The 27,522-nt window shown below is 38.6% G+C and overlaps 1 protein-coding gene across 8 annotated transcripts in view; it reads right to left on the bottom strand.

Annotated features, from left to right (window-relative positions):
* The window catches only part of LOC136831376 (uncharacterized), a 1,849,518-nt gene that overhangs the window by 130,659 nt on the left and 1,691,337 nt on the right, over positions 1-27,522 (bottom strand). Inside the window, exon 1 of one of the 8 annotated variants that reach the window (XR_010850853.1) lies at positions 4,425-6,214. The exons of 5 other annotated variants lie outside the window; for them this stretch is intronic. The gene's annotated coding sequence lies outside the window, so the exon portion shown is untranslated. Of the gene's footprint in view, positions 1-4,424; positions 6,215-27,522 lie in introns of those variants that run through there. 2 more of the 8 variants (XR_010850857.1, XR_010850851.1) reach the window with 2 other exon arrangements.

The raw sequence follows: 27,522 nt of genomic DNA on the forward strand, positions 1-27,522 counted from the left end.
ACGTTGACAAGAAAGCGGGGACGATAATTTCTGACCAGTGGGTTATCACAATGAGACAACAGGCCTATACAGTCTTTAATTAATATTTTGCACGAACAGTTTCATATACAGCCAGCCTAAAACGATTCCAGAGAACAGAAAGTGTAAAGGAGAGAGAGAGAGAGAGAGAGAGAGAGAGAGAGAGAGAGAGAGAGAGGCTACACCATATAAAGGCAGATTAAGACTTGTTTTCCATCTCTCAATAAGACTCACACACCGGTATTTATAGACATGAACATACGATACCAAGACCAAGTATAAAGCAAACTATAGCAGCACAGTATCCTAAATGGGTTCTAAGGGTCACCTCGAATGCTTTGCTGTATGAAAGAAGTGCTGCCTCTGGTTCTCCTGCATTTTCTCAGGACATTGTTGATCATATTAAGCACTAATTACAACAATCTAGTTCCTGCAATAAGGACTACTATTTGCAGTCATTAAAATATCACATATAAAATGCAATTGCTTATGTGTAACAATACAAAAAGGATATGATCATGCTCATCAACCTTAACCGGATAAGAAAGCCAATCTTCTCTAATTTTGAGTTAAGAATCTTTAACAAACTTTTTCTCCTATTCGAGGCCTACAGAAAATCAAGCAATGTCTCAGGGACACGTTCACTTTAACTCACATTTTCACAGCCCTACCAAGTCTTTTCTTCATCAGTACACTCAAAAGGTACATACCAATGAAAATTTTAAGGCATTTACCCTTTGCAATATGTATATGTATGTATGTATGTATATATATATATATATATATATATATATATATATATATATATATATATATATATATATATAAACAAAAATAGTGTGTATGTATATATATGCCTCTGTCCCTTCAAGGGAAGAGGCCACACTCTAGGATCTTATCAAGTATATTTATAATGAGGTTGCAAACCTAGCGCCCTGACCCATGGTAGGGTTAGTAAAAAAATATATATATATATATATATATATATATATATATATATATATATATATATATATATATACAGTATATATAGACACATATATATATATCAACCATCAACCAAGTACCTAAATGAATAATCTAAAAATAATAGAAAACGAAAATTAATAAAACCTAAGAGCGAAATGTTTCTCAAGTTTTTTTTAGTTAATAGACTGTAAATACTGCATACTGTACATAATGATAATAGGCTAATGAGAGCCCAAGATTGCAAAGACTGAGTAACGCTGATTGGCCCCCATAATGAATAACCCATATTAGATAATGCAAGACCCGTAAGCCTAAAGCTTGCAGAAAAATGTGTCACAAAACAACATGCTCTCCTAAGTAAGACAAGATATAATCCAAATAATACTGAACAGAGTCCAACCAACGACGTAATCCTGCCATACACCAGACTTTTCAGCAAGTCCAATGTATGGAAGGCCGAATAACCATTACGTAACGACAACACTAGAGATTTAAAAATAGCAAGAGGCGACGATGGCAACAGCCTAGTCGATAGCAGCACGAGTATTGAGTGGCTGGTGGAGGAAGGCTATAGTGGAGCTGGTAGAACCACTGAGAGAGAGAGAGAGAGAGAGAGAGAGAGAGAGAGAGAGAGAGAGAGAGAGAGAGAGAGAGAGAGAGAGAGAGAGTGTACTCCGACAAATCTTCCTCCACGAAATGTCAGTCCTAGCACCATTTCACCTTGACATTCAAACGGGAGAAAGAACGTAAGTGGTTATCGTGCACAGCCACGCTGCAGTGCACGCCTAGCATCAATAATTCACGAAAAAAGGTTCAATAGCAGCGTACTGTTTCCTCGAAAACCCACTCACTTAGGTCAGACCATAAAAAATCCAGAACAAGTCTACGGAATTAAAATGAAACCCTCTACGCAAGGGCAATGCCACGCCAAGATGAACCTAGCACTGCATGTATAGTACACAACAGCAAACACAGACAGGAGTCGAACCTGGGTCCTCTTGCTTGGTAGGCGAAATTCCTACCGGTCACACATCGATTTATATATATATATATATATATATATATATATATATATATATATATATATATATATATATATATATATATTTTAATATATATTGCGCAGTATAATGCAAAATCTTGTATACATAACCCAACAAAACAGTCCAAGCCACAACTTGAAAAAATTAAATAAATACGAAATTACCGGATTCCTGGGGATGTCTCAAATCAACAAAAACCTCACTCCTTTGGGCAATGTTTTCTCTTTTTTTCCACATAAGGACATTCTATCATTTGAAAGTTTGCTCGGTAGCTTAGTGGTCTATCTGGTTTGCTCCCATCAGTTGATGTGCTCATATTATAATAATAATCAGTTGGGCCTTGAAAACTAACATCCATGGTAAATTAATAAAAAAAAAAGACGAAATAATAACTCCAATCACGGAGAGAGGGAAAAAAGGCGTTCACAGTTATCTGGCAGGATCCATTCCACAGACCCAAGGTCCCTACCCTCAATGAACAGACTAGGAAAAACCGTTAGATCAGCCTGAGGTCACAGTCAAGGGAGCCTGGCTAGAGCATACTGTTCTTCATGAAGGTTAGCCCGAAAACTGTAAAACAATGACTCATGGGCGAGAGAGAGCCGTGTGTCACGACAAGTTAATCAACAATTTGTTATTTTCTAACCTACTGTGGAATAAAACAATCATTACTTTCATTCACTTGTGTCTTGCACAAACAGATGCTGTTACATAAAGAATATAAAAACCTTGATTAAAATGTTCCCACATACGTGTGCCTTGAAATCAATATATTTTTTTTTTAAATATCACTCTATATGAGAAGAGTGACCTGAATCCACCTTCACACAGGGTTCTGACCTTAAATACACACTAACTAACAAGCACTGAATTTAACTTTACTTAGTTTGTCAAACTAAGTGAGGCAAGCAAAACTAACTCAGATTTCTTATTAGTGACATAAACATTTCACGTTTATAAAAATGTAATATCTAACCAAACAAGAAGATATCGACTCGGAATTTCGAGGAAACCTACGATTTCACTGCGTTCGAATGTATTTTTTAATTATGCTCTCCTGTCTAATCTTATTTTATTTCAAACTCGGGGTAACAGCTTCCTTCTGTGTAACTCCCTGCATCTGCCATTATTGTACTATTACAAAACAAAATATGGAAAAAAATATCTATATTAACAACTGATCTGACAGATCCTCTTCGCCATAATTCTCTTAAAAATGCCATCTGAATATCAGTATACTATACACACACACACATATATATATATATATATATATATATATATATATATATATATATATATATATATATATATATATATATATATATATATATATATATATATATATATATAAAGGTCCATGGCCATTAAAACGCAATTTTAGCCAGCATAAAAAAGTGTACGTACCATAACGGACCTGGTATATACGGCCTTGAATGGTGCCATTGTCATGGGCTAAAGCAATATTCCACTTGATGTTATTTAGGGACAATTCTTTCAAAGACAGAACAATCGGTGTATCCTCATTCCTACAATATGAGTTTGAGAACAATTCCTCTAGTGTGTGCACATACTGGCATTTTTAGCAAGTCTTTTACTTTTCTTTATTACTGTCCACACATCTGCCATGTATGTCGATATGTACGGTAACATTGTCACATGGGCGAATTTTTTCATGTGTGGCTAACATACAATTCACACAGTTGTTTAAAGGTATTTGTAGCAATCTGCAATGATTAAAACTGAAACAAAATAAAAAAGTAAGGATATATAACAGAGACCAGGAAGTGCCATATTATGACCCACCGGCTACTCATCTACGCTCAACTTGCTTAAGCTAATATGTAATGTAACAGTAAGACGATCAGCATGTTTAAAAACGATTAAGTCCTAAAGATGTTTTACTAGTTCACATTTCTCGGACTTCAAGCAACCGGAACACAGGCTGAGCCACCCATTTTCTGTGTAAGGTTGCACGCTCATGCATATATATACTGTACCGACAAGCACACACACACGAACACACATCACCAGGCACCCCATTTTCTATTGGCCGACACATGCAACGGACCTTGCGCGCTCAACACCCGTATCACGAATTTTCAAAAAAGCCCAAGACGATCCGATCCGATCCGATCTGAGGTCAGCGTTCGAAAGCTACGAGCCAATAACACCCAACCCATTGTCCACCCAGAGGTATGTTATCGAAAGCTGTGCCCCACAATGCAACTGCAGTAGGCTACCCCGACTGCTTCAGACACCGTCTGCGGTTACAACACATTAAAGCTGAGATGCAACGGTGAAAAAGGGCAGTCGCTCCTTCGTAACACTGACAAGAGCCTATGATTTAATCTTACACCAGACGAGGGAAATAAATGAAGTATGGGATCTTACCTTTGAGATAACCAGCGTTGCAACCCCCTTGCACAATGGTCCACTACCACTTGTTTCACACTTATTCGCACTTGAGCACTAGTTACTATCTCACAGGTGTTGTACCCTACGTAACACTTCACTATCATCACTGAGGTGAGCCTCAACACCATTTTTAACACTAGCGTTCTGAAAGAGCTCAGACGAGCAAGTAATTGAGCGTCCAAATGGACGCCGGTGTGAATAAACCTGAGCATGAACCTCTATCGCCCCTTGAGTCCCGATTGTGGGTAAAATAGGCAGCAGCAGGAGGCACAGACGGTGAAAAACCGTAAGTCCCGAGTGTGAGAGAGAGCACAAGATGTGTCGGGACGGGTTGGTGGGTGGCGGCGGCCTATAGCAGCAATGTGGGGGCCCCTGTCACCAACGGTGGCGGTGGAGGAGGAGGTGGAGAGCTGCGTGGTGGTGGTGGCGGAGGAGCAGCGCAGCTCCGGCGCCCGCCGCTGCCATCCATCCATCCGCCACCACCACCACCACCTTCTCCTTCCACCACCACCAACTGTCCTGGTGAACATCCCGGTCGCTCACACCCACTAACCCATCATGCTCTGCACCGTCGCCACACCTCCCCCACTACCAACCCATTCTCTCTTTTCTCTCTCCTTCTCGTTCTCTGTATCGCTCTCTATCAGCGCTGCTGCTGCTGCTGCTGCCGCTGCCGCCGCCGCCGCCGCCGCCGACGACGACGACGACGACAACAGTACCGTCGGCACACTTCGGGCGGATTCTGCCACACCGCAAATACACCACCGCCATCCATCATCCTTGGCTGCACAAACGGTCGCTGCTTGCGTCAGTCAGCAAGACTAAACGGAAAGCACAGACATATTAGCCGTCCGCGGTCGACTGTCGCTACCTACTCCGACCGCCGTGTGTCGGAGGTGAGCAGCAGTGACCGCAGAAACGGCGGCGGCGATGTCGGTGTTGCAGCACCGCCAGCCAAGGAGAGGCGGTTGGGGTCGGGCGTGGCAGCGCCACTTCTCGTCCTGCTGTTTTCAGTCGGGCATCAAATCTGAGGCATTTGCACAGTAACGTGAGCAGAGACAATCGTGAAAGCACTAAAATCACAAATACCATCCATCACTTCGTCTCCATTTCAGATTTTTCAACTAACGTTGCTTCTCCCCCTTCTACTTAGGCACGGACGGCCCCTGGTTTCGTCACCACAAATTCCAGATAGCTCCATCACTTTTATACTTCCTTTCCATTTGGCGAAACTTTCCAGAAGTAAGGAAACAGCAACACAAAATGCAGAATCAGACGATTTGGGCGTGCGTGGGTGTCACTTTTAGGAGTTTGTGTGGGCGGTCAATTGACGGAGGTAGAGCGCTACATGTTCCTCACCAGATAGACGCGACGGAACTGAGGCGGGGTTGGGACGCGGCGCGAGCGTCTAGCGGAGCTCCTCCTTCAGGGGAGGGACTAGACTTGTGGGAGGAGCTAACTGTAAGTCCCAATTTATGGCTCCGCCTCCGCGGTCGGCTCTCCACCCTTTGACCACTTAGCCCATACCTTCCTTCACTACGACTCCGCCCTCTCGCCCAGCCATCGCCTCATGTGACGTTGCCAAATACTCGCCTGGTAATTAAAATAGTGTGAGCCAATGGAGCGTCAGCCGCGTGGCTTCTTGGGTAGTAGGGGAGGGAGAAGGGCGCTCCGCCCCCCTTGGCTAGACTCTAGTTGCAGTATAAGGCGGGTTGGGGAGGATCCCATAATTCCTCCCTCCCTCACCCCCCTTTTTCTCTCTCCTTTTACCTCAACGCTGCTAACACCGGCTGGGGGGTAGATGAGGAGGGAGATGCACACTACGTGTCAAATGGAGAACAAAGGTGGGGAATATGGAGGCAATGTTTGGGGGGGAAACCCCCCATGAAAATCGCCGTTTGAGCGAGTGTGACCTACAACCTGATTTTAAGTCCTGTGGGTATCATGTGTGCCACTCAAAAGTGACAGGAGCGTGTGTGTGGAGACTGCGTGCTCAGCCCCTTAACCGTTCGTTCGATTCACATACACCACCTGACCAGCCCGAGATTGCTTTAAGCCTTCTACTTCAACATTTTATAATGGAGTACTGTACACACGCTGCTCCTTGTGCTTGTCAGATCTCCGTTTGTTCAGGAGCAAGAGGTCGCGCTTCACCTTTCGGCACTCCTTTTGCCTAGTTCGAAAACGATTCCTATCCTCGAGCCCCTCTTTCTGTTGAACCAAGACAAAGGTTTTGGGATGACACCATCATCACCATAATATTAAAAGCCTGCATTACATCAATTCGCAAGAGCAATATATATATATATATATATATATATATATATATATATATATATGTGTGTGTGTGTGTGTGTGTGTGTGTGTGTGTGTATGTATGTATAAATATATATATTATATATATATAATGCATAAACACAATGCATTTCTATTCAGATTTTATGTCCATCGGCCTAAATCTACAACTGGGGGCATTTCCTCTGATGAAAAAAAAGACCAGCAGTTACATATCTTTCCAACGGAGTTTTTAAATGCATAAAGCAGAACGAAGGGCTATAGTAAGAAGCTCTCACACACCCTCTCTCTCTCTCTCTCTCTCTCTCTCTCTCTCTCTCTCTCTCTCTCTCTCTCTCTCAGTCACTGTGTGTGCGTGTACCTAAAACAGGCAAATGTCGTCATGCAGCGTACAACGGCTGAAGGGTGGTGGAGGTAGTGGCTAAGAATTCGACCGGTCCTCAGTCTGCAAGCAACGTTACTGCCGCAACAAGCAAATGCTGGCCGATCGGAGCGCCAGCGCTGTTCGGTGCTCTCTCACTCTCAGTAGCCGCCGCTCTTGCTGCTTCCACCAAGCACCGACAGCGGTCTCCCGAGCCGACACGCGCCGCTGCGTTCGGTGCTTTTCATTATCGTGCATAACTTGTGTTTCGTCACCGCATTCGCTTTCGTCTCTCTAGGAGTGGGTTTATTGCGAATATCGTGGATGCGTGTGGAAAATGGAAAGGCTCACTTCTTTTAAAAGACTTAATCGAAAGAATGGAAGCCAGTTATAGTTGAGTTCGAGCATCGTTGTCATATCAAGTTGAGCAAATTAGCTTCCACAAGGATATACAGTGCTACAGACACGCCTCACCTGGCAGAGGTACGATCAATGCAAGCTTGCAGGAGTGAAGTGTGCCTGTACTCGCCCTATACGAATAACGAATACTTTGGTAAGGCTTCGACCAACTATTTCCCAGTAGAGATCCCCTTTCATTCTACAAAATAACTTCAATTCTATGAGGCGCTAAACCTACTGACAGCCAGCTGTTTCGAATGTAATCAGTATTTAAATGTGCTTTGAAAATATCGTCTGTGGGCAAATTCACGTGGCATCCATAAGCGACTTGACAAATTCTAAATCAAAATGAACCTCTTCCCAAAGCATTTCGAGAGAAATTACTTATATAGAAATATAACAATATGAGTGGTATAATGAGATTCATTAATACTAAAACTAACAAAAACCAATCAGAAATATTTTCCAAATAAATTTATCACTTTACAAACAAAAGTACTATTAGTAAAAGTAACACCAACTAGTGCACAGCTGTTTTCATGAATACTGCTTTCTCACTAACAATATTAGTGGAGACAAAGAGGAGGCAAGATGCCCACCTTGCCTCCCTTTATTCAACCTAAATTTCTGCTACTGACAGCCAACAGCAAAATTAAACTTTCCATCATTATGCACTCGGCTATTAATTACAGAAATACAAAGAAAATCAAATTGCATGCTACCACGATTTCAAAACGATTTTTTATAATTAAACTGCCGTGATCAAGAAAAATACGAAAGATGTTTGATAATAGCAATGACAAGAGGAAAGGAATAATAACTGAGCAGAATTAAGTCTGCTTCAGTTTTTTCGTAATGAAAGCTATGAAGAGATTAAGAAACTATCTTAAGCAGAGAGAGAGAGAGAGAGAGAGGGATATATAAACACAAAAAACAGAGCTCCAATAACTGAGCAGAATGATGGCCATCCATTTTACATTTTTTATTGTTTTTCTTCGCAAGCGTTCGAGAATGAAAATACCCTGTTGTTGTTACGACTCTTGAATATTAAAAAGATCCCAAAGCTACGTTTCACAGTCATCCCCCACCCTGCCTTATCCTACCCACACACACACACACAAAAAAAGATAAAAAACAGTAAACATCTCTTCCTTCCTCCCCCATCCCCTCCCAATACCCATGACAAGATCCCTAGAGGCCATACCATCTACTCTCAATGGGGTTTTATACTAAATACATCAGAGTATGCTCTCGAAATTTTCCTCTGTACAAAACCAAAACCTTTCCGGCGAGTTGATATTTAAATCATACTGCTAAACCTAAGCTGCCGTATCTTCGTGCATAATTCTATGAAATCTTCAAATTTTTAATAATAAATGGACTCAAAGTTACCAAGCACGCACATACACATATACAGTATACATGTAATCTTATTCTTCGTTTTAACGTGCTTTTTTCCATTTTTATACGGGGTAAGCACGATGCCTTCTTTGAAGGACTTTGATTTGGCGTTGGGGTATAGGCCGTAGCGTATATACAAAATTTTCTTTCAATAAGCTGTTTCCCTTAACAAGGGGCAGTCCATGAAAACCCAACAAAAGGGTCATTGCCACTTTCACACTTCAACATATGTAACAGACATGAACACCCTGTGCAGAAAATTTCCTTCACCTACATAGAAAGATCATCAGCAACACGTCGAACTTCTCTAACCATTTTACTTATAGAATGCGAGCGCTCTACAGTTCCCTGGATATTACTGACCTTCCTTACCAGTACCTCTTTCTACCTTTCTATCTAACACTTTTTATCTCTTCCTCTCCTCCTCCCCCCTTCAAACGCTTTCGAATTATGCATTCTTTTCACAAAATCATTCTCCTCCAGCCATAGATGAGGCTCGAGGCACAATGGTTCTATGCACACTTACATCAGTCACTAGTCTCTATTATTAGCAGTAGTAGAAGGATTACTCATTCGATAGTTTCATGGTGCTTAAGATAATTGAATCTGAGTCACGCAATAAAGGAAGACTTACGATGCCAATAAATCGAAAGTTTTTTACAGTTCATTAAGGAATCTTTTCAATAAATCTCTAAAAACCGGCAGACCGATGGTTATGATTTTCTGGCGAATTATCTGAGGCTTTATATGTTACTAATCCTCTCTGCCAAAATATTGTTTCTCTATTTTATTTTTCAACAATAAATGGTATTTAGAAGCACACACACACACACACACACACACACACACACACACACACACACACACACACACACACACACACACACTCGCTATAGAGTTGGTCGTTTCATTAGCAAAATTGAGCAAAACTGGGTCTGGTCAGTACTTCGATGGGTGAACACAAAGAAAAGCTAGAAGCCAGCAGGGCGTTGGGCTATCAAAATCATATATTATATACAGTATATATTTGTGTGTCTGTGTGTATGTTAATATTTTTACATCCTTCTAATATTTTCTTCACTTTCTTTTAATTTTATGGAAGCTTACTCTACAATTTCATAATCTTTTGGGTTTGGCTAGTAAAAAATGTTTGTAATATACTGTACTATCTAAGCTAAGATTTACAGAAATTGAGACGAAACCCAACAGCTGCCTCACTCTAAGATTTAATTAACTGGTTACGAAGTTAGGGGCGACTGCTAGTTGTTGCAACTAAGCAAACAATAACGTTTGAAATTACCAAAACGTAAGGAAATGTATATTGCAAAACAGAACGAAAGATTTAAGCTTCAAGGTCTTACTGAAAGTTAAAACAAGAGATGTTCCCCGGGTTTTTAGGAGGTAAGGCATGAAGGAAACTACGTCTCTAGTTTTTCTTAGCGTAGAAAATTAGCTCACATATCAGACCCTTTGCTGAAATTAAATGGGGAACAGGGCTTTCCGTAATGAATAAAATGAGGCCTTAAAATCCTTTGTTAAATTAAATTGTGAGCTGGCCTTTCTTAACTGAAGAAAATGAGGCCTTAAGATCTTTAGCAAAATCAAACTGGGAACGGAGCTTTCCCATTGACAATAATTTCGGCTTAAAGATCTTGTGGTCAAATTAAATAGGGAACTGAGCTTTCCTATTCTAATAGTATCGGGCTTCAAGATCCTGAAGTAAAATCAGAATAGGAACTGAGCTTCACTAATTAAATGAAATCAGACCTTAAGATCCTTTAGTAAAATTAAACTGGGAACTATGCTTTTATAACTGAACAGTCAGGCTTTAAGATCCTTTAGTAAACTTGAATGGGGAACTGACTTCTCCTATTTGAATAACATCAGGCCTTTAAATCCTCTAGTAAAATTAAATACGAACTAAGCTTTTACAACTATATAACATCGGGCCTTAAGGTCTATTAAAATCAAACTGGGTGCTGAACTTCCTGATTTGAATAAAATCAGGCCTTAAGGTCGGTAAGAACTGAGCTTTCACAACTGAATAAAATAAGACCTAAAGATCTGGTGCTCAAAATCATATTGGGGGAACTGGCTTTCCATAAACTGAATTAAATCGGGCCTTAAGATCATTTCCTCTTCTTCTTCTCATCTTAATCCTTAGTTGGAGTCGCTGTTTTTATTGAACATTTTCCATCTTTCAAGTGGTTGATGCATCTCATTTAAAGTGTTCCCGTTTCTACTGAGTGAAATCAGGCTTCAAGATCTTTCAGCAAAACTAACTGATTAACTGAGGTTTCATAGTTGAATAAAGTCAGGCCTTAAGGTCCTCTAGCATCATTACAAGGAAAACCGAGGTTTTCCAACTGTAAACAATAAGACCGTAAAATCCTTCAGTAAAATGATAAGAGGAACTGATCTTTCATAACTGAATAAAATGAGGCCCTAAGATCTTCCAGCCAAATTAAATGGGGAACTGAGCCTTCCTTTATGAATAAAAAGCGGCCATAAGGTCCTCGGTGCAATCAAATGGGGAACTGAAGTTTCTGATAGAATAAAACCAGGCCTTCAAATGCTCAAGTAAAATTAAACGGGGAACTAAGCTTCCCTCATTTAATAACGGGAGGTATGAAGCTTTGGGGAAGAATAAACTCAGACCTTAGGTTTCCCTAGCAGCACAAAATGGAAATTTATGTTCCCTTAGAAAAATGAATTTGGGACCTTTCCTTCCCAAGTGGATTAAAATGAAAACTTAAGTTTCTTTAGTAATACAATATGGGACCTTATGTCCTTCTAATCAGATTAAATGAAGACTCATACTTCCTTACTAGAATAAAACGAGGCCATAGGCTTACTAACCAAAATAACATTGATGATTTATGCTTCATTTTCTGAATAAAATGAGACAGATTAACAGAAATCTAAAAGGTTCCTTTATAGAAGAAAATGCGAAAAAACCCAGGCTATTCCAGAAATATAAAATGTGCTTTACCTGCCTCAAAATGGAGAAAAGTGATGCCTGAAGTTCTTTACACAAAACGATGAACAATGGTTTGAGTCCTCACATTTTCTAAGCAGAAAAAGTTACTTTATGAAAACTCCGAAAATCTTTTAACATATTGAGTCTTAAAATTTTCTCAGTAGAATGAACTGGGGTAAAGTAAGAACTAGAAGGTTTCAAACAAGACGTTGAACCTCCAAATTTTCTTAGAAGAGACTGAGGAGTAAAGAAAGGGCCAATATATATTCTAGTAAAGTCCTTAGACTTTCAGCATAATAATATAGGGTGAAGTGAAGCTGTTTCAAGCAAAATCCAAAGGAATAAACATGTATTCAAATTCTTTTAGTAAAAAAATAATTCCAGACGAAATCTCAGGTTCTTTTGACAGAATATGAGTGGCCTCAAACTTAGAAACGAGTTAAGGGGTCAAATTCCCCTATAACAACAGGAAAACAAACCGAGAGTTACACTGATGCCTCGTATTCTTTTCTTGGTATGACAAGCAAAATGAGACCCGGCATTTTCAACACAATAAAACGGGTGTAAACTGTGGCCTGAAGTTTCCTCAAGTTATACAGAAATAAGCCATAGCTTTACATTTCTTTAAGAGAATGAAAGTTGAAAGGTAAACGAATTCAACCATATCAAAACAATTATATAAAGACAAAATTCTTTTTTAACAATTAAAAGGATTAAACTCGTGCCAATACTTTTTTCGCTGAGCAATGTTCAATAACACAGAGAGAGACGAAATACAACTGCCTTTAACAGAACAAGCAGAAGCCTTGATTTCTTGAAGCAGAATGATATAACTATACGCTAAGAACTCATTTACTATAAAACATGTGAACACTCGTCCTTGACAGAACACTTCACTACAGCAGTACCTTGACGATCACAAACCATCAACTTACGATAAACTGACTTAAGGACGACAAATATGACTGAAGAAGAGAGAAAGAACAATATTTTCGACGAACTGCTCTTCTTGTCTGTACTCTGTATCTGCAGTTTATTGTTTCCAACAAATAAACCTTGGTGATGCGGCAGGTGGGAGATTTTGAGAGAGCCTCACTGCTTCACTGAAAGCAAGCAGACGGTTTCATGAAGCCACTGTTCTTGTAAGTCAGACAACTTAGCGTTGGTCTTTCTGAAACTTTAAGAGAGATCGCTGTGCTGGCCTCCTGAAAGTTATTTGAAACCTTGCTGGTGGTCTTACTAAAAAAAGAAAAACCCTGAAGTCTAGGTGGTGGTGGTGGTCTGTCTGAAGTAATCTGAAGTCTCAGTGGAGGCCCTTGAAACTCTTTAAGGCCGTGGTGGTGGTATCCCAGACCCTCAAAAAGACCGGGCTTTTTACCTGTTTCTAAAATGGACTGGTTGATTCAATTTAGAATGGTACTGAGATTCGACTCCTAGAGAAGCGACTGATTATTCGCATCGCTCATAACCGTTACTAACGGACGCTGCTAACACATACGGCCCGAAACCAGAACCGTCTTTTTTATGAGTACAGGTACTGGTTAACACTTTCTATAAAATTATAAAATAAAATGGAAGTGACTTTGGAATGGCACTTAATCTCTTAAATTCAATTTGATAACAGCTATGGCATTGTTGGAACTTACGATTTCAAGAATACTGGGGACATTTTCTTCACCCACTTGTCTAAATAACCCATTAGTAAATCTGTACTCAATAATGAAAATGTGATTTCCGCCAATCTATGCCAATCTTGAATAATATTTCCCTCCAGTTTCGTTCTAAATGAGTTTTACATAATCGAAACCCTTTTTTTTCTATAACCCCTTTTACGCATCTCAGCAAATGTAGTGATATTTAATTTAAACCATTCGTTTTTTCGTGAAAACCCATCGTCTTTGCAGGAAAACCAAAGGCCAAGGGGAATATGAAGCATTCATTACGAAATATAGGTATTACTGGCAAAAGGGGCCTTAAACAAAAACGACAAAATGCCACCAAAACTATCCCTGGCAAAGAAGGAATGAAGGGAATTTGATAAATATTAAAACAATTCTAAACCAAGCAACGACGTGGGTCAGATAGGTCCCGTGGGTCCCACAAAGACAAAAGCAATATAGCTTTGATAAAGAATTATCGTACCGTGTTAGCAAGACAAGAAATAGCTTTGTAGCACTGAAATGTGTTTGAATTTACTGGCTTCTACAAATTTTCAAAAGTTAACCAAGTCTCTCTCTCTCTCTCTCTCTCACACACACACACAATACCGTGCTGCATAAGACGTTAGCACAGATTAAGCGTGAACTATATCCTAAATCTTTCACTTCGGAAGCATTTCACTCTTATTCAAGAGATATTCCACACAAGAACGACCAATTTCAATTAATTTCCTTACAGATATATCTTCTTCCCATGGGCTGTTAGAACGAGAGAACTAAAACTGTCTGAAGAAATTTCGGCTTATACAGCCTAAACAGGTATATGAGCATCACGATATTTTGATATAAAGTACTATCGTATATCAATGCAACGCAAATGAAGATCGAAGAAAAACACTACGAAAGGAGAGAGGTAAACCATGGCACACCAATATATCCAAAATGTTTCCAGCCTCACGCGAATGTTAAGGAAATAAAAATATTACTGTAATAATATAAGGTAAAAAAGGAACTGTATGAGCGGATGGGCTCAAGAAGCCCTGGGAGAAGCAGCACCTTTAGTTGTTATTTAAGGTCAGAAAAAATAAGGTTAAGAAGGGAAATAAGACTCAAGATACACCAAGTTTATCATGTATAATAAAGTCAACTGGAATACTCAATATCAATCAGGTGTCTTAAACAACCCTTCTGTGGCCAAATAATCCATTCTTCTCCTCGGCCAGTTTTATAATTGGTAACATTTAGAATGTGTTCAGCTATCCAGGCTCTATTTTTGTGTGGACCAATGAATATCATCATTCAGTCTAGTCGAACGTTTCACTCTGCAACGTACCAAGTGTTGATATCAACTGTTCACCCGGAAAAATTAGAATTTCAGCTTATACTATTTCCAAACTCCACTTAGGGAAAAAAAAAAACACTTTCAAGATCCTCAAAAATCCTTCTACAAAGTGGACGCACGTAGAGGTAAAAACAATCTACAGTAGCTCTCCAATTTTTATTCGACACAAGGAATAAAAGTAACCCGTTGCAGAGAACACCTAGTTGGGCGATTTCCACTTTCAGTATGCGAGATGAAACATTTGGATGTTGACAAGTGGTTACGAGACTCATCACTTGCCCCTTGAGAGTAACAATTATGCTACAAGATCACGCATTTGAATGACGTGATCTTGTACTGGAAAAAATCGACGCAGAATGGAAGATAACTCTGCTTCGCACTGCTAACGAAAAGACTATGATAACAACATTCTTAATAGGTTTCAGGTTTCTTCAGAATTTTCTTAATCTTCAGATATGGCAGCTTCTTTCTTCTAGCGTCAGGAAAAAAAAGGCTTTGTTTTCCATTAGAATTCAGATGAAGCTTTATTTTTCTTTTGATATATGAAGGCCTGGCGATAATGTCTGTCCTTGGTTTGATAGACAAGCTGTTTCCAATCGCTAAGGGTCATTTCATTTAGATGATTTCAGTGAAATCTCCTGGCGAATCTTAGCTCTGAAGAGTGAATACGAGTCTAATTGATTTTTCACCTTTTCTTACAATAGCCAATAGTCAAGGAAAGTGGCCTCAAAACGAAAATCGTGAAGTACTGAAGACCTTGAAACAAGGCCAAGATTTTAACATCTTAATGAATACGCAACTGATGGGATGCAGTAATGATTCTATGTTTTAAAAAATGCATAACCAAAATGACTTCCCACGCAACGAACGAAGCCCTCCCTTCCCCCATCCCTCCACAAAAATAAAGCCAATACGACATAAATAAAAGAGAGAGAAAAAAGTCTTTGTAGCAAATGAGCCCAGAGAAGCTTAATAATACTCACACCATAGGTGTTTTTGATTGCCCGTGACGCGTCATTCCACACGATCAAGGAAGCATACGTGTATTACGTATCGTGGAACAGCGGATATTGCGTCATACACATCTTTAGCAACAATAACCGTTATCACTATTTTGCTTGTTATTTTCTTTTTAGTACCGTTGTTACTGTGGCTGTTGCGTTTTTTCTTGCACACACACACATATATATATATATATATATATATATATATATATATATATATATATATATATATATATATATATATATATATATATATATACATATACATATACATACAGTATATATAATCACCTGAGAAAACGGTTTAAGCGTAAAGTATAACGAATAAAAATACTTCTGAAAGAAACTCAATACTTCAATATTTTCATAAAAAGGTAAGTTAAGCTAGGGAACAATAATAATGCAAACTGCAATACGTTCACCACTGGATGTAAAGTACATTTAAAGGAAACATCTCACTAAATAATGAACAAAATGATCGTCAGACAAACATGAGGTTTTACTTCGCCATTAAATAGAGGAATGCTGTAAGGTGGGGTGGCATCTGTCTCTACGACAACATACAAGGTGTCCCAGGCACTCCTGATTATGACTGTGATCTTGAAGATGATGATAGTGATGATGACGATGATGATCACGACGATGAGGGAGTGCCTGGGTGCAGCGGCAACAGCAGCAGCAGCAGCAGCAGCAGCAGCAGCAGCAGCAGTCCCGGCCCACGTGTGCCTTGCGCGCCATCTACTCAAGGTGGAGAACACGTGCGACGACACAGAGATAGAGGCAGATACAGAGAACATACGAAAGTAAGATTCAGTCTTCCAACCATGTAAGGGTTATCCGAGACAAGAGTGAACGCCGACACCCCGTTCTCAACGCGAACAGAACCCGAGTCTGAAACGGATTTGCTTTTCGGAGAGCAGATGCTACTCTGTATAATGCCCAAAAAGCTTAATCAGAGCAAAATAAGAGAGCATGTCAAGTTATTTGCTCCTCATAATTTCCTGTTCGGAATGAAAATGCAGCGGAGGTGAAGGAGGAGGAATGCGCAGAGCATCATGTACGTACATACAAGACATTTTCCCCACTCGCACTCGCCAGAAAATCTTTCGAGTGAACCGGCTTCGAGCAGGGCCCCGAGACCTGAAGGTGTGCGCACAGAATCGTGCGCTCTTGTAGCTGCCGCTGCTGCTGCTGCCGCTCTTATGCAGTGCTGCTCCAAGCGTGTCGCTTTCGTCGTCGCCAGAAGATGCATGTGCGAAAAGAAAGGGGTCAAAAGTAACTGTGCACTAGAAGAGATCAGGACTTGGATGGGTGACCACTAACAAGAACCAAGCAAAGAGAGGACAGATCATGGGATTAGCAACTTCTTCAACAATCTCTGCTGACAAACTTGCGGCAGTCGTTAAAGGCGACACGCTTAGTGTTACGTTATAGCTGGATCATAGGATGCCACTGGCGTGACGACAACCACGGTGATTGATGTTGATGCTATAACCGAGGCGACTTGGAAGGGAAGATGCACGCAGTTATCTTGCAAACTCTGGCCACACAATGTTATTGTTCAAGCAAAGGGCGCGGTCAGATCAATACGATCATACGTTTCATCGTGAAGAAAACATATTCTGTACTTAGAGAGAGAGAGAGAGAGAGAGAGAGAGAGAGAGAGAGAGAGAGAGAGAGAGAGAGGATGAATATTATCCAGACGTAAACAAGTAAGATACGAGTAGCGTCATAGCTCTGTCGTTGGTTCGTGTTTCGCATACCAGATACGTCAAGTTCACCCACATTAGTTGACATTTAGACTATGCAATCACTCCATTAATTTAAGCGCGATCCTCTGCAACTAAACTTAATGTCACTGACTAGGAAAGTACGTCAATTTTTATGGTTAATGAAAAGACCGGTTCTGGTTGACTATATTCAATTCAATCATATCAGTATTTCTAATAAAAATTTTGTTTAATTTCCAAAATAATCCAGTTTTAATTTGTCTAGCTTTCCGCTTCCAGTCGATTTCCTCAAGTGAAAGTACGCACTGTGCGCAGAGATCAACAACACAACATGGACGTACGTTCGAAACAGCTTCGGTATTATAACGCAGTGCACACGTCAATGGAAAGAAAAGAAAATGTACGGTGTTTTAAAGGTGGGAGCAAGAAAACACGATATAAACAGTTGAAATAAAAATGAAAAACTTACATGTGCAGATGCAAATCCAACATCAGTCTTACCTGGAAAGAAAAAAAAATTAAGTTAAACTCTCGATAAATAAAAGATAATTATTAAAAGATTATGAAAACAACATTTAACTTTCCTTTCCCAAAGAATTTATGTGATGTCTAGAGATGATAATTACAGTATTGAAATATTTTCCCGAATTGTTTTAGTTGTTACTTGAGCAATCTGCGAATCTCTGAGATCCGGAATAATTATATGATCATCTGTAGAGAAACAAATAATTAAACCAACGTACATCACATGAATTCAAAATATTTTAAGTAAAACATTAACTGATTCACCAAAAACGACAAGAACACAAATAATTCAGATACGGATATTAATAGTAGCTTCAAAAATGTCATATTTTCAGTAGACGACGAAACCTTAAGCTTCCATTACAGAAAAGGTAATGGTGAACTTCAATACGAATGGAAACAGTAAATTTCCTTATTCCCTAAATCATATAATAATACGATAAAATAAACCGAAAACATTTTAAAACACCATTTCATTCAATCTTTGTTGAAAAACACTTGAACTTTACAGGAAACTCTACAACTGTCTCATGCTCAACACTATTTGAAGACCTCGCGACTCTAAGATGGCAGGATGTTTTTGTACCTACTTTGAGACTAAAAGGAAATGAAAAAGAGCAAGTTGACGACAAGCCATGTGGCCGACCCCTAACAGTCTGCAGGAATAATGAAAAATGGGAAAAGGATTAACAGTGGAGGGGCATCACCTATCAGAACTCGAAGAAACTGAAAAAGGAGGTGGAAGGATCGTAGTGAGGCATAACCTTCAAGAGCCTCATGGAACAATGGAAATGAAGGGGGATGGGATATAACCTTTAAGAGATGGAATGTATAATCAAAAAGGGGAGAGGAACAACCTACAAGCGCCTGAAGATATAATAAAAAAAATAAAGATAGGGAAGGATGACAGTTGTGTAACCTTTCAGAGCCCATGAGAATAATGACAAGGAAGAGGACTGGAACAATAGCGTGGTACAATATCTGAGTGCATGAGGGGACAATGAAAAAAGAAGGGGGAGAAGAAAAATAGTGGGGGATAACCTTTAAGAGCCTAAGGATATAATGAAAAAGGGGAGAGAGGAACAAGTTGGGCGTAACCTTTCAGACGCCAAAAGAATAAGGACAAAAATAGGGAGAGGAACAAGAATAGGGCATAACCTTTGAACAGTCTGAAGTAATAACAGAAAAAAAGTCAAGAGAGAAGAGAAAAAAGTAGGGCAGAACCTTAAAAAAATGATGAAAAAACGTCTATAGGAATAATACTGAAGCATAGGCTAACCTTTGCGAGCCTGAAGGAAAGATGGAAAAAGAAGGGACAAATGAACAATGTTTAGACATATCCTTCAAAGCCTGAAGTTCTACTGAAAAAAGAAGACATGGGAGGAAAAATAGTAAGACATAGCTTTAAACTGCCTGAAGGAACAATAAAAAATTAAAAAGGGAGAAAAACAAAAGTAGTACACAACCTTTTGAGATAGCCATGTAATACGAAAAAAAGGGAGGGTGGGGGCGAAGGGAGGACGGAGGAGGAATAACGGTAGCTTATGATGTTTAAGAGCCCACAGGAATAATGAAAACAGAAGAGGTACAATAGTCGGGCATAACCTCTGAAAGCCTGAAGGAACAATGAAAGAATTAAGGGGGGCGAGGAACAATAGTGGGGCACAACCTTCTAAGCCTGATGGCGTGAAGTAAAACGAAAGGGGGAGAACAACAATAGTAAGACATAACCTTTAGGAGCCTGAAAGAATGATGAAAAAAGAAGAAGAAGAGGAAAAAGTAGTGGCTTCAAACACTAAAAAATGAAGGTATATATAAGGGATAAAAAGAGGAGAGAAACACCGAGTGTCTGAAAGAAAGTAGCGAGGCAACGGCAAAGGAAAGTTGTTGGTGCCATACACAAAATATGCCTCGTTCCCAAAGATCAACACTTCCCTCGAGTGACACTAAGTAAGGGAAACACTAAGTAATGATAGATATAAATACCTATCAAAAATCTATAAATTAACTATATTTCTCAGGTTTTCTCTCTCTTTATCACATATATTCTTTCTACTCGTATACGAACTACCTACGCTAATTAATGGAATTCAGGTTTGTTCCTTATGAGTGGTTGCTCTTCTAGAATAATAATAATAATAATAATAATAATAATAATAATAATAATAATAATAATATAATAAATAATAATAATAATAATAATAATAATAATAATAATAATAATAATAATAATAATAATAATTTGGCATAATGATTTGTGCATTTTGAATCAAAATAATGCTGAAGAATATGTAGCAGTTGCGATAACACTTTTTTTTGGACAAATTCAGTATATCAATCAATCGGTTCCATAAAACTCACGTTCTCAGCTAAGCATAAAGCACTTGACATTAGAAGTAATCTTCACTATAGCTGTGAAACTGTGGTCGTCCTTTTTCTCTTTTTAACGTAGTGTTCATTCATCACTAATCGTTCAAAAAGTGAATTAAGGCCATGACTATGCTCCTGTTCTTCGGTTCAGCCACTCTCTCTCTCTCTCTCTCTCTCTCTCTCTCTCTCTCTCTCTCTCTCTCTGGGAGAAAAGGCTTACTGGCGTTGCTTTCGTAAAGGAATGTAATTACTCAATACAATTCAACCTCTCATTTAAAATAAAAAGTTGCTAGAGGAACAGAAGACATAAATCCAGGTTTCAAACGACAATAAACAATGCCGTTCAGTCAGTTACAAAATTAATCCGAAAACTAAGGGCAAGTGTGAAAAATACTTAGAAAGTTCATAGTGAGGTAAGTAACACACACACACACACACACACACACACACACACACACACACACACACACACATACCATATATATATATATATATATATATATATATATATATATATATATATATGTGTGTGTGTGTATTTTGTTAAGAGGAAACATTCATGTTTGTAACGTGTGAACATTTCGATAGCAGCTCAAGCATATTAAAATAAATATTTTGTAAGGTAATCTTCCAACTAGCAGGGTCATTGACTAATAAACAGATATAACAGTTTTTACAGATTAAACATATAACTAAAGCTCTATTTCACGTACTTATATATATATATATATATATATATATATATATATATATATATATATATATATATATATATATATATTATATATATATATATATATAATATAGACATATATTATATATATTTATATATATATAAAGAGAGAGAGAGAGAGAGAGAGAGAGAGAGAGAGAGAGAGAGAGAGAGAGTCCCTTAATCCCAAATAATAATAATAATGGACTTGAACATGAGTTAAAAATTGTTAAAACTGCAAAAATATAAGAGCAAAGAGAAGGGGGGAAATACAAGTATATCTAAAAATACAAATAACGAAAAAGTAAATCAGCAAAGAAAAAGCATATCTAAACAGGCCCTCCTTTTACCACTTTGCTTCCAATAATATTCACTACATAAAACCTTTTTAATATGAACAGTGAAAATCTATGCAGTTTAATAACAAATATCCATAAATATATGAGTGAATGTGTATAGATGTACAAATATGCATACGTTAATGTATATATTCATGCACATACATATATATATATATATATATATATATATATATATATATATATATATATATATATATATATATGTAATATTGTATTTCCAGAGAATGTTTCATAAGAAATATAGAATTTGCAATGTCTTCATGAATGGTAATGCCTCACCAAATTACCACAGAAAAAGAAGTCTCATATAGTGATCTTTATGGAGCACTATAAAAGATTCAACTTGAGCTTTAGGTACGAGAGAGAGAGAGAGAGAGAGAGAGAGAGAGAGAGAGAGAGAGAGAGAGAGAGAGAGAGAGAGAGAGAGAGTCCCTATCCCAAATAATAATAATAATGGACTTGAACATGAGTTAAAAATTGTTAAAACTGCAAAAATAAAGAGCAAAGAGAAGGGGGAAATACAAGTATATCTAAAAATACAAATAACGAAAAAGTAAATCAGCAAAGAAAAAGCATATCTAAACAGGCCCTCCTTTTACCACTTTGCTTCCAATAATATTCACTACATAAAACCTTTTTAATATGAGCAGTGAAAATCTATGCAGTTTAATAACAAATATCCATAAATATATGAGTGAATGTGTAGATGTACAAATATGCATACGTTAATGTATATATTCATGCACATACATATATATATATATATATATATATATATATATATATATATATATATATATATATATATATATATATATATATATATATATATATATATATATATATATATATGTAATATTGTATTTCCAGAGAATGTTTCCGCTTAAGAAATATAGAATTTGCAATGTCTTCATGAATGGTAATTGCTATTGCAGCCTCACCAAATTACCACAGAAAAAGAAGTCTCATATAGTGATCTTTATGGAGCACTATAAAAGATTCAACTTGAGCTTTAGGTACGGAGAGAGAGAGAGAGAGAGAGAGAGAGAGAGAGAGTTTAAGAAGAAATAGATTGGGGAGGGGAGGTAAGGGGAAGCAGGTGGTGGAAGGAGCTGCACACACACACATACTGTATACCCACGCACACTCACATACACATGCACACACACACACACACACACACAAAGTACTCATCCCCTTCCCACCTTTCCTATAGTTACCTGCCATGGAATATTATCTACCTTTAACCAGTCCTACCTGATTTTGGAAGTGGGTGGTCAAAGAACCAATGAGGGTGGTGGCATCGGGGAGAGGGAGAGAGAGAGAGAGAGAGAGAGAGAGAGAGAGAGAGAGAGAGAGAGAGAGAGAGAGAGAGAGAGAGGTGGGGGCGGGAAGGGCCTCTCAATTGTAAGGAGGGAAGGACGGAGGGGTCTGATGAGGGAAGTAAGGGAAAGCAGATGAAGGAAAAACAGTCCCGATGGTCACGATAGCGGGGATAACAGTGACGATGGAAACGCTGATAACGGTAATGATGAAACAGATGACAATTATTACATTCGTGAAGACAACGATGGTGACAGGGAATGACGCAAAACAGGATGGATGGTGATGACAACGTTGTTTTACGCAGTTCATTGTCGGGGTTTATTACCGGATGAAAACAGGACGCGCTCTCTCTCTCTCTCTCTCTCTCTCACACACACACACACATATATATATACATATGTATATAAAGGGCATTGTACGTAACAGACACAGTAATGATGTTCCCAACTGTAACAGTACTAATGATGAAATATCAATGGAAACTGGAATCGATTCACCTAGGAATTAGAGAGCAAATGCATAATGTTTTACTGAATTCACAAAGCAAAACAAGGTAAATAAATAATCTCTAGATAACCAAATACCATTCTTTTATATACTAAGAAACATAAATACATAAATACACACATGATATATATATATATATATATATATATATATATATATATATATATATATATATATATATATATATATATATATATATATATATATATATACATGTTCAAATATGTTTATACACAAATAACTACAGGAATGGAATGATACAAGCCTATTATTTGCTAAAACGTTAAGCACCAGGCATTTATAAAACTTGAAGAAATGTAATAAAGCTTTCTATTTAAAAAATCTAAAGTATTTTCAGATATTTTTTAACAAGAAATAAGAGTATTTCAACTATTCCTTCGCTCGGTTACAAAGACAAAAAGCTGGATTCTGTTCTCCTTTAATATTTTGATTTCCGATGTGAATGTGACAGACTAGTTGACATGTACATTTTCACTCTCAAGCTTTCTTGACAAAGAGACATTGATAATTCTGCGTTTTAATTAAATCATCCCTTATTGTATCAAAAAGAACCTTCATAAACAAAAGATGTTTCCCCTTTATCTTTGTAAATATGCATCGGTATGAAACAAAGGCTATACAGAAGTACTGTATGTCCAGAGTTCAGAGAGAGAGAGAGAGAGAGAGAGAGAGAGAGAGAGAGAGAGAGAGAGAGAGAAAATAAGACTAAGTCAGCTCACCTGTGTACCGTAGCGAAAAAGAATCGAACAATAATCAGTACAACTCCATAAACCGGGACCTCTCTCTCTCTCCAGTCCTGCGGAGCACATGTTGCCTACATTCACCACCACCCCGAAGAGGAGTAGGAGGAGGGTATGAAGCGGAAAGGGAGGGGGGAATGAAGACCCCAACCCGTCCATCCACTCCGAAAGAGAAACCGTCATCAAACTTCATATATGTGGGTGAATGTTTAGCATATATCCAGTTGGTATGGTGGGGTGTTGGTGGTAGTGGACTAGTAATGTGTTCCACAGCGTGTGGGCGGATGGGTGGGGGCGACGCCCCACGTGTTACGTCTCCAACACGTGCACTTCATGTGGGGGTGTTCTTTCTCACCCTCGGTTCACCGCCACCGGAGGGAGGGAGAAAATCTTTTTGAGGAGTGTCAGTCATTCGCCTCTGGGATACTTTCAAACACCCATTTCACTCCGACGAACGAAGTTCACAAATGACAGGATGAGGTAACAGAGCCGCACGTCTTTCCTTGGCTCTCTCTCTCTCTCTCTCTCAACCACAAAGCGTATATTAGCTAACAATCTCCTTAAATGTTTCACCGGTAACACCTCCGAATTCACAGGTCTAAACTATTGGTAAACTTTCTTTGAATCTTGTTCATACACATTCGCTGGAAAGACGGCCACATTCTGATGCTCGATTTCAACTTTGGATATACTGATACACCTGAACACTAGTCCTGCACCCACGGGTTTCAAAGGAACGTATGAATCCTTCGAAGTGTAAGCGATAGAGTAAATAGGCGTGCGTGTGTACGCATGTATGTACGTGGTGGCGGGAGGAGTAGGAATAGGACCGTTGCAAGCAGACAAGCACATTGCAAGTTTGAACTGTGGCGGTTGCCCCAGGCTGCCGCCATCCACGGTGGATGGCGGTGGGCCGACCACATTAGGGTGGGGTAGGGGTAGAAACACTAGGGTAAAGAGGGAGGGAACTTAAACCCCTCCTCCTATCTAATTCTTATAAGCATAGCACAAGACAAGGGGTGTCATGCCTCACATGCTTCAGAAATAGCGCTTGACTTTTTCCACGGTTCTAGTGATCACCCGGCATATGACTCCACAAAAACACTCCGAGTGGACTGTGGACTGAGTTAGACCGAGGACGATCTCGAGAATGACTACAGAATCTGCTAGACGCATAAACAACGAAAGGTCAAAGAACTGGGCGTAATAGTGTATGTAGGTAGGGTTGAGTGCATTTACGGCTGGTGGAGAAGGAAACCGATTGGCCCCCCCTGTCTGTAAATACAGACGCACCTCACCTGACCTCTTCGGAAGTAAATCTCAACCCATAATATCGAGTCACTAATTGCTCGTCGATAAGGACGGCAGCGGGAAGTCCACCAATGAGACACGTTGGATATCGCATAAAATACAGGAGATTTTGAATACATCACGAACTAACGAATATTTTAAGACTTGCGAACCGCTGGCGAAGATCAAACATTGTGTTTCAACACTGGCGGATATTTTAGTGAATCAACCATCCCGGGGCAAATAAAGAACTGATAGCGACCACACGGCATCATCACATCACCGTCAGAAGTAGTACTAAGTCTTCTCTAGAAAAAGAAGAGGAACAGGGGGAGGAGGAGGGGAAGTACGATGGGGAGGGGGAAGAAGATCATCATCAGCTGGCCAAACGGACTCCCCGTTCCCTCAACCCTGGTCTGTGGCCCCACTACCAACACCACCACACCATCCCGATCACTAGCGCCCCCTACTTCGAAACTCACAACACAACATTACACAACCCGTCTCTACTATTTTCTTTTTCCCCCCAAAAACAGCCGAACAACTAGAAATATGCTATCTTCGGGATACAAGACATGACCACAAGACACGCCCATGCACACGGAGGTGAGACACAACTCTAACCGAAAGTATTTTGCAGGATTTCGCTCACATCTTAAAGACGATGGAGGAACATAGACCAATGCAACCGTCTTCTTCATCTGCCACCAACTGCATAATAACCAAGATCTTTGTTTCTCACACAATAACCAACTCAGTTATAAGTTACTAAAATCTCTCTCTCTCTCCTCTAGTTCTCAAGTGCACGTTTCAAGTGCCAAACGCAGCAGTGTTGCTTAATAACGACAAGAAAAACCGGACCGATCAACATTAAACGTAAGCGGGGAGAAAGCGAGAGAGAGAGAGAGAGAGAGAGAGAGAGAGAGAGAGAGAGAGAGAGAGAGAGAGAGAGAGAGGGCTTGTTAAACTGCAAGAAGTTGAATCACTGTGAATATTTTTCTTCCAAGATTTGGCGTTGCTTCTGTTAAGGGCTATCTGTGTGTGCAACGCTTTAGATATCACCTAATGGCGATATGGCACCCAGCTAAACTTCTCTCCCCCTCTACAAACGCATATATAAATACGCACACACACACAAACACACTAGACACACACATATATATACATATATATATACATATACACACAAATATAATTTATATATATATATATATATATATATATATATATATATATATATATATATATATATATATATATATATATATATATATATATATATATATGTGTGTGTGTGTAATAAAATAATAAAATATCGACCTGAATTTTGTATCTGGTCAGATAAGCCATGTCAGGTAGAATATTTTCGTTAAAATAAACATCGTGTATCTAACATTCGCCTCTAACTTTAAAATGCAACACAGTATATTATAAAAAATGTTTCTTTATAGTAATTAAGTATATTGAAGTAATATAAGCAAGCCACACCATCACCACAGCGCCACTATTATTTCCTTCAGCAAGGAAAATAAAATAATAAAAAATTATAACAAAAAATAGGAGGGCAGAAGAAAAAAAACAGTGAAAATAGCCATACCGTCATTACAAATGTAGCTACTTTTAACCCTGTAATTGTTATTGCTTTTGTCATTGAAACAGGAAAAAATATATCCTACTGAGATACAGTTTACAAAGCTCTATTATTATAATTCTTATAATCGACATTACCTTCATCGACATAATACCTACCATATCAATTTGGACACTCTCATCATTAAAGAAACCATTATAAGCAAGTTGATTACCACTATTTTCTTTAGGAAAACGAACTACCCAACAACTAACAAAATAATTTTTATACTAAAACTAAAATATGTTTTCAAATGTTGATATAATAAAATAAAATCTTCAAGAAATTATCCTAATTAGCTCACTTAAAAATAATTACTATTTTGTAATGATTAAAATTTCCCTTATAAAAAGCCTGCATTATTGTAATATCCAAATAGGGCTTTGTATATCCTAAGACATATTTAGGTACATAACTATAA

This window comes from Macrobrachium rosenbergii, chromosome 48, assembly GCF_040412425.1.
Source record: "Macrobrachium rosenbergii isolate ZJJX-2024 chromosome 48, ASM4041242v1, whole genome shotgun sequence".
Classification (NCBI taxonomy): Eukaryota; Metazoa; Arthropoda; class Malacostraca; order Decapoda; family Palaemonidae; genus Macrobrachium; species Macrobrachium rosenbergii.